Source organism: Pinus tabuliformis, chromosome 7 (genome assembly GCF_031772625.1).
Source record: "Pinus tabuliformis cultivar Carrire ecotype Pingquan chromosome 7, CPIR1, whole genome shotgun sequence".
NCBI lineage: Eukaryota > Viridiplantae > Streptophyta > Pinopsida > Pinales > Pinaceae > Pinus > Pinus tabuliformis.
In genome coordinates this window covers 1,369,546,706-1,369,554,787 of record NC_142293.1, presented here as the reverse complement: position 1 = coordinate 1,369,554,787, position 8,082 = coordinate 1,369,546,706, and the positions used below count along the sequence as shown (strand labels likewise).

At 37.9% G+C, this 8,082-nt stretch overlaps 1 pseudogene; it reads left to right on the top strand.

Annotated features, from left to right (window-relative positions):
- Positions 1–3,902: 3,902 nt before the first annotated feature.
- On the top strand, positions 3,903–6,551 carry LOC149252717 (subtilisin-like protease SBT1.7 pseudogene; annotated as a pseudogene).
- The last annotated feature ends 1,531 nt before the right edge of the window (positions 6,552–8,082 follow it).

The following is an 8,082-nucleotide window of genomic DNA, read 5'->3' as shown; positions in this document are numbered from 1 at the left end:
ACAAAGGTGAAGAAGATGCTCTCCTTCACATAACCTACAGGGGAATTTAACTTTTCCCTTCTTCTTACCATCATTAGATGAAGGTATAGCATCGACATGATCTCCAGACATTGATGGGGATGGTGGATCCAGATTTTGAGACCATACCTCTAAGACTCTGGGAATACCAAGACAAACCTCTAAGACTCTGGGAATACCAAGACAACCTCGAAGGAGATGGTCACCCTTACATAGCCTGCAAAGGAATTTCACTTTCCGCAAATGATCAAAAGGTTTTTCAATGGGAAGTGAATTTGGAGAAATAGTTGCTTGGTTGGCCCCTCGCTTATCCAACTTCTTCTTCTTCTTAGCCTCTTGGTTACTGGATTTCAAACTTTCACCAGGTAAAGTAGAAGAGGTAGATGAAGAAACAAGCGAAGAAGGTGAGAGGTTAACCTTAGAATCAATGTGATCTAGTTCAACTAAAGGAGATGGTTGAACACGAGTCAAGACACTTGGGACCACTGAAGTAAAAAATAACCCAATAGGTAAACCAATGGTTAGCTCGGGGAGGGACATCGCTACCATATAAGGAGCACCAGCATTTCTGAAAGAAGGAAAAGGACCAAGATTTCCATCCAAGGGGAATCCTTGACTGGTGGACTTTGGAAATGTTTCCATTGCAATCGACCGTTAAAGAACCACTAAGGAAGATAACTTTAACCAGGAATTTTTGATGGGAAGTTAATTTTTTAAGACGTTGAAACAGACGGATGCCTTTTCATGTTTTAAGAGTCAAGAAAAAGGTAAAGATGGTTGTAGTCTCTTTCGGTTTGAATGAGTTCGAAAGGAAAATTGGTCTATGATCTTTTAAATTTAAAGAGTCAAAATCATTGCTCAGGATAATTTAGACAAAAGGGATTACCAGGTAACCATGAGCTGTAGAATACCTCCCGGTGAACCGAAAAGTACGAGCAGGCAATCTCCCCGAATATTGTGTTCGGTGTATCACGTTTACAAGGCTGCATACTCGGCTTCCTATGGATAAAATATTGCAACCTATAGGGGTCTCCCTTTATATACACGATGGTATGGGGAGCACAAGTCTGTGCTAGTGCTATCTAATGCAAGATCATTGTGAATGATAGTGGCTAGGTTTAAAGACGTTGGAACACGTCTCTAGCCTAGAACACTAAATGTGAGCGTTAAGTTTCAATGCTTCCTTAGGTTAATTCAATAAATTTTAACGGTTTATCTTGAATTAGGTTTCAATTTTTAAGCCCTATCGATGTCACCTGAAAAACTCATATATGCAGCTATATGAGACAATACCCTTTCAATTCGATGAACATGATGAGCCTCGGTATTGCAACAAGAATGCTGCAACTCCCAAGGCTACCGACTTTAATTATCAACCCGGGGTTCATACAAACTTAAGAGGTATCGACACTATATGTGCAGCATACAATTTGTCTTTATTTTGCTGTCATGATGTAATGGAGTGCATGTACTGAAGTCAAATCCTAAATTAATTGTAGAAAATGAAATGTTCAAAATAGAATCTTAAACTATTGCAAGAAAGAAAGTACAAGGAAAGAAACCTATTCTAATTGCATAAAGATCATGAACTAAATGTGAAAGAAACCTAACTTAACCCTAATTATCACATGTGATGATTTAAACTAACTGAGCATGAAATCTAATCTAGAGACTACAAACAATTGTGTGCATGTGTAAATATAAAAGAACTCATTTTTTAAATACTTTTTCTTTATAAATGCAAATGCTAATCTTTCCTTGATCTTTAGCAAGGGAGACAAGTGTGGAGCAAGAGGGTTAAAATGGTCTTGATGGCATGGAAGGTTAAAATGGTCTTGATGACTAGGATGTCTTAGGTCCCCATTCCAGGTGGAATCACTCAAAAAGACCTCTGTTAACCCATGCTAAAAAATAGCACAAAATTACTAGTCGAAAATCTAGAAATCGAGAACTAGTGAGCTAGTAAATCTATAAAATGCCTAACATAATCAAGTGCAAATGAAATGGGGTAACTCTTTTTATGAACTAGAATTTTTCTTTGATCTAATGCAACTGGAATCAACTCAATTGAAACTCGTTAGCATGCTCTAAAAAATAGCAGAAATTTATTGTTCTTTGCCACAAACGAGTTCCAGAAATATATATTTGGGAATATGAAATCTAATGCAGGTTTGTTGACCACACACTCACTAGTATGGTCATAATTCTTCTCCTTTATATTGTTCTTTTAGCAAGGAGCCATTACAATATTGTAAAACAACTCAAAATCCTACAATATTTCTACTCTAATTTGAGTATGACTGTTAATACCATGAAAGCTAAAGTCATTGTAATGTCCCCAACCACCTATTGGGATGTATTAAGGGGCCCTCTTACCATAGTCACTTGACCTTTTTACTTTTTTTTCATTTAAATTTTTTATGATGACATATGTTATCTATGTCTTATGGATTAGATGATGTAAGGCACTCATATATAGAGATATAATCACATTAATAACATCATTTAAATTATAATGTATACACAACACATGAAATATTACATAATTAATTACAATGCAATTTAAAAGACATTAAAAATAACACATGTATGATAAAAGATACTAACTAGTTGCGAACAGTAGACATTCGTCTGAGCCATAGATCACAATGCTCATATCAAGTCCATTGTTAAGACTAGATTCAAAACTCATTTTACTTAGGGGGAAGTTATGGCGAATATTAAATTGATTTCAACTACAATCAAACATTACAAACTCTAATTTTACTTGGGAGAAATTTATGGTGAATATTAAATTGATTTCAACTACAATCAAACATTACAAACTCCCATTGTTGAAAATTTTAAAAAAGACAAAAAAAAATTGAAAAAAACCTTTATAAGTTTAATGATGAAGGAACAAAATTCTTCTTACATCTCCCCTATGTGTTGAAGCACATCTCAACATCTTCAATTCAATTACTTGATATACTCATGAAGGTAAATTCTATGAACAATCTCAGTTAATACTGGACAACCCAATATGAGGGAGATGTTGTAGCAATGCCTTAGATGAAGCTTTAAAATAAATAATAATAATGATAAATAATAATGTTCACTTAATTAAAAAATTAATAAAAAGTAAAAATTAATAAAAATAATAAATTGATTCAATCCAATCTATTATATTGTAATTATATTCTTATTAATAAAATATTATATACATATCATATTAAAAAATTAACTTAAAGAATAATGACTAGTATTAATAACCATAATAATTTCAAAAATATAATTATAGACATATAAAAATTCAGTAAATTTAATTAATAAATATATAATTAAAAATAAGAATATTTCAATATATGGTAAATAATATTGTTTTGTAAATGAAAAATAAAACTAAAATGTTTCTCGACCATAAATTGAAAAATCCATTAAAACAAAACTTTTATATATATATATATATATATATATATAATAGAACCAGACTTTTATATATAAAATATAAAATTTTATAAAATTAATTTAAAATGTACTTCTTGTGAATTGATGATAAGAATGTGAAACTTCTTGTGAAGCTTGAATTGATTCCGTTTCAGTCATGCAACTTGACAACGACCACATATTGAAAAGTCTTTCATCATCATTTTTAAGGCTTAATTTATTCATGGAGGCTACTCCTAGGTCAATGAAAAAAATTGGGATACTTCTTGGCAGTCCTTTCGGTTGATGGGGTCACCCTGTCGGAGGTAGTAACCATGGTAGATGGAAACAAATTGAGATCGTAGTCGTCAAAATTTCGTCGGTCCATGGCACTGTCAGGTCGTAGTCGTCGAAATTTCTGTGGCGCTAATTAAATTTAGATGTTCCTGCACACTAAGAATAGAATGTCAAGTGGAGAAGCGGACTCTCCAATATTACATCCACTCATCATGAATTCTTATCACTGAGGAGCCAGGGATTCAGCCTTAACCTGTTGCCAATATCATCCGCCAGTGCTTTGTATCATATGGTGTACAGGGCCATGGAGATTAACAAGGGTTGTCATGCAATCATTTTCATCGTTTCCTTAACATTATGGGTGCCGAGTTCAGACGCGTTGGTTACATCCTACAGTCAGGACACGGAAACTACGATGATTCCTAGACAGTCCTACATAATTTACATGGATAAATCCATGATGCCCCACCATTTCAATCTCTACCAACACTGGTACAGTGCGATGATAAATGAAGTTTCAGAATCGAATTCGGATCCCCCTGCAATGCTATATACATACGATACAGTAACGCAGGGGTTCGCCGCCTGTCTGACCAGCACGGAGGCCCAAGCTATGGAGAATATGGACGGATGCCTCGGAGTATTTCAAGACTCTACCTATGGACTCCATACTACGCGAACACCGGAATTTTTGGGGCTGAGCTCCAGTGATGGTCTGTGGCCATTGTCACGTTACGGTGATGATATTATCGTGGGCGTCATGGATACAGGAATATGGCCTGAGAGCAAGAGCTTCAACGACCAAGGCCTCACTCCGGTGCCTGCCAGATGGAAGGGAGAATGTGAAGTGGGTACCCAGTTCAATTCTTCTCACTGCAATAACAAAATCATTGGAGCCCGTTACTTTCTTAAAGGATATGAAGCTCAATTCGGTCGTGTAGACGAAAAGGACGATTACAGATCTCCTCGAGATGCCAATGGCCACGGTACACATACTTCATCTACTGCGGCCGGGTCGGACTCCGTCGCGGAGGTGCCTGGTTCAAGTCTTCTTGGGTTCGCCGCGGGAACTGCTAGAGGCATCGCTACCAAAGCTAGATTAGCTGTCTATAAAGTCTGTTGGGAGACGTGCATAGGTTCCGATATACTTGCCGCGATGGAGGCGGCTGTTTCCGATGGAGTCGACTTGCTATCCATATCACTGGGCAGTATTGCCGTTCGCCCTTATTATAATGATATGATAGCGGTTGGAGCTCTGGGAGCGATTCAGAACGGTATTTTCGTGTCCTGCTCGGCTGGTAATGCAGGGCCATATTCTTCTCTGATTGGCAACACGGCCCCATGGATAACCACAGTAGGTGCTAGCACCATCGACCGAGACTTCCCGGCTCCCGTGGTGCTTGGGAACGGCAACAGCTACAGGGGTTCATCTCTTTACAAGGGAAGACCGGTGGGCTACGAGCAATTGCCTTTGGTATACGGGAAAACTGCGTCAAGAAACGAAACTGCGAATCTATGCGTTGCGGGAAGCCTTGATCCCAAATTGGTGAGTGGAAAAATTGTGTTGTGTGATTTTGAAGGAACAACCGCAGAGTTGGAATCGGCCGTGCAACAAGCCGGCGGTGAGGGGTTGATTCTTGCAAACGAACCTGAGGACGGAGAGGACTTATGGGCAGAGTGTCAATATCCCTTACCAGCGACGAGGGTGGGTTCCAAGTCGGCGGAAGATATTAAAGCTTATATCAACGGCACCAGGAATCCTAGAGCAACAATTAAAGCGGAGGGATTGACCGTGGTGGGTAAAGCACGAGCTCCAGTGGTAGCTGCTTTCTCCTCCAGGGGGCCAAATCCAGTGGTTCCCGAGATCCTTAAACCCGATGTTATTGCTCCTGGCTTCAACATATTGGCGGCGTGGACTGGGCACGTCGGGCCTACCGGCTTGATCTGCGGGGAGAGAAGAGTAGCTTACTACATACTCTCTGGGACTTCCATGGCCTGTCCGCATGTTACCGGCATCGCAGCGCTTATACGGGCGGTGCATCCGGGGTGGACACCTTCTGCAATAAAATCGGCTATTATGACATCTTCTGCTCCTTTTGATAATACCGGAAGCCTTATAGGCGACTCTTCCACCGGGCAAACTGCAAACACCTTCGCCATAGGCGCGGGTCATGTGAATCCCAATGCTGCCTTGGATCCCGGTCTCGTTTATGATGCAGGAATTGATGACTACGTTACCTTTCTGTGTACCCTAAATTACACCCAGAGCCAGATTCGAATTCTGACAAAGAAGGCCAGCTCCTGCACCAACATCAGCTCGCAGCCTGGAGATCTCAACTACCTGTCATTCTCCGTGGTGTTTAATAAAAGCAATTTAGTTCGTGTTACAACGAGGACTGCGAGGAACGTTGGCGGAACCCCCTCTGTGTATGAGATGGCAGTTGAGAGCCCTCCAGATGTAAACATAATCGTGGAGCCGAGTACGCTCACCTTCGAAAAGCAAAATGAAAAGGCGAGTTTTACAGTGAGATTTGAAAGCAAAATAGCATCCGCTAAAAAGCGCCAAGTGTTCGGGCAAATTTCATGGAAAAACGTAAAAGGCGGAACGCAGATCGTACGAAGTCCTGTAGCCATTGTCTGGGATTGATCAACGATGTCTGTCTCACAATCAAATCATATTATCACATAACATTAGCTCTTTTCTTCTGTTTGTAATTACGCCTCGTCCGTGATTCCATAATAAGAACTTGTAATTACGCCTCGCCGCTGATCGCATAATAAGAAGTAAGAACTTGTTAGACGTCTATCAGTCTCAGATTTTTGAAATATTCCTGGAACCTGTGCCCTTATAATTACACCTGGTCCATTTTCCTTTTCTGTTTTTTAAGTTTTTTTTTTTTCCAGAAGGAAAAAACGTTTTCCTGAGAATACATAGTTCATATAGTAAAAAGTTTTTCGACAGCTTCTCTAATCTTCTCGTGACCGATACATATATGTCTGATATGTCCCAAAATTCAGATTTGTTTATCTACATAGCAATACAGTCTTACAAATAAAATTTCTGCCTTCCTAGATGCAAGTGCCCTATAACAAAAAAACATAAACTGGTAGAAAAAAAAATACTAAAACAGGTTTTGTCCATATTATCTTGTATGATGTATATCTTAGGAGTCGATGATGTATATGTTAGGAGTCGATGATGGAAAGAGCTAACCAGCCATATATTGGGTATTTAATGCCCTCAGAGCAGCAACCGACTTAACACGATAACATGGGAGCGGGCAAATTCGGCATTAAATAATATTTGCCCACTCGCGTGTTATCGGGCTAAGTGACGTGCTGCTCTGAGGACATTAAATACCCAATATATGACTGGTTAGCTCCAGCCGTCGATAATGTATCCCGCATCAATCGGTGTACCTCAATCGGTGTACCTTGTTCATACGCACGGAGCAAATTGTACCTTGCCGGGATCCTTTGATATTCATCTTTTTGAGAGATGGTGACGATTTTATTGGAGAAGGTGACCAAAAGCCATTTTTTTAGGCCTCTTCGCATAATTAGAGGAGCTCTCTTTTATGTTTCTCTAAAATAAAAAAATATGTTCGCCAATCAAAGTGTGCTCACACTAATAGAGATTGGAAAATAAAAATGGCTTTTACTTTCAGAATCAGCAAAGAAAAGCACTTCTAGAGAAATTAATAGGATTTACATTATCAAATTTTCGCTTATTTGTATGGTAGCAAGTGATTTTATTTTTCAGAATTAAAATTAAAATTTTTAGAAGAAAAAATACAAAAGTTTATAGTAAAATTATTTTTTTATTTTTGCTATCTAGGGAAATAGGTAACTGAATCTTACCCTGTCCCAAGAACTAAATTTTACTGGCTTGTCATTTGAATTACATTACCAGCTAGCAAGAAGAGATATATTATTCTAACGCAACAATTCGCTTCAAATTCATGATAAGCATCATTTCATGGAAAAGGAAGAAAATGTTGTCATTGTCTCATTCTCATTAGCATCTCTTTCTTTAAAAAAAATCATAAATACAATGTTGTCAATGTCTCATTCTCATTAGCATCTCTTTCTTTAAGAAAAATTCATAAACACCATGTTGTCACTGTCTTTTAAATCGACGGTTGGCTGATAAATGTAAGTTGAAAAGTCATTGTCGTTATAAAAGTGAAAGTGAATCAAAATGTGTCGTACTTCAGAGTTTTTACATGATTTTATTTATTTTTATTGATGTAAATGAATAAAGTTTATATTTGAGAAGAAATGTAATTGCTTTGTTGGCTTGAAAGATGTCATTTAATCATAATTTTTTTTTCCAGTATTTATTATAAATCTTTATTTCTT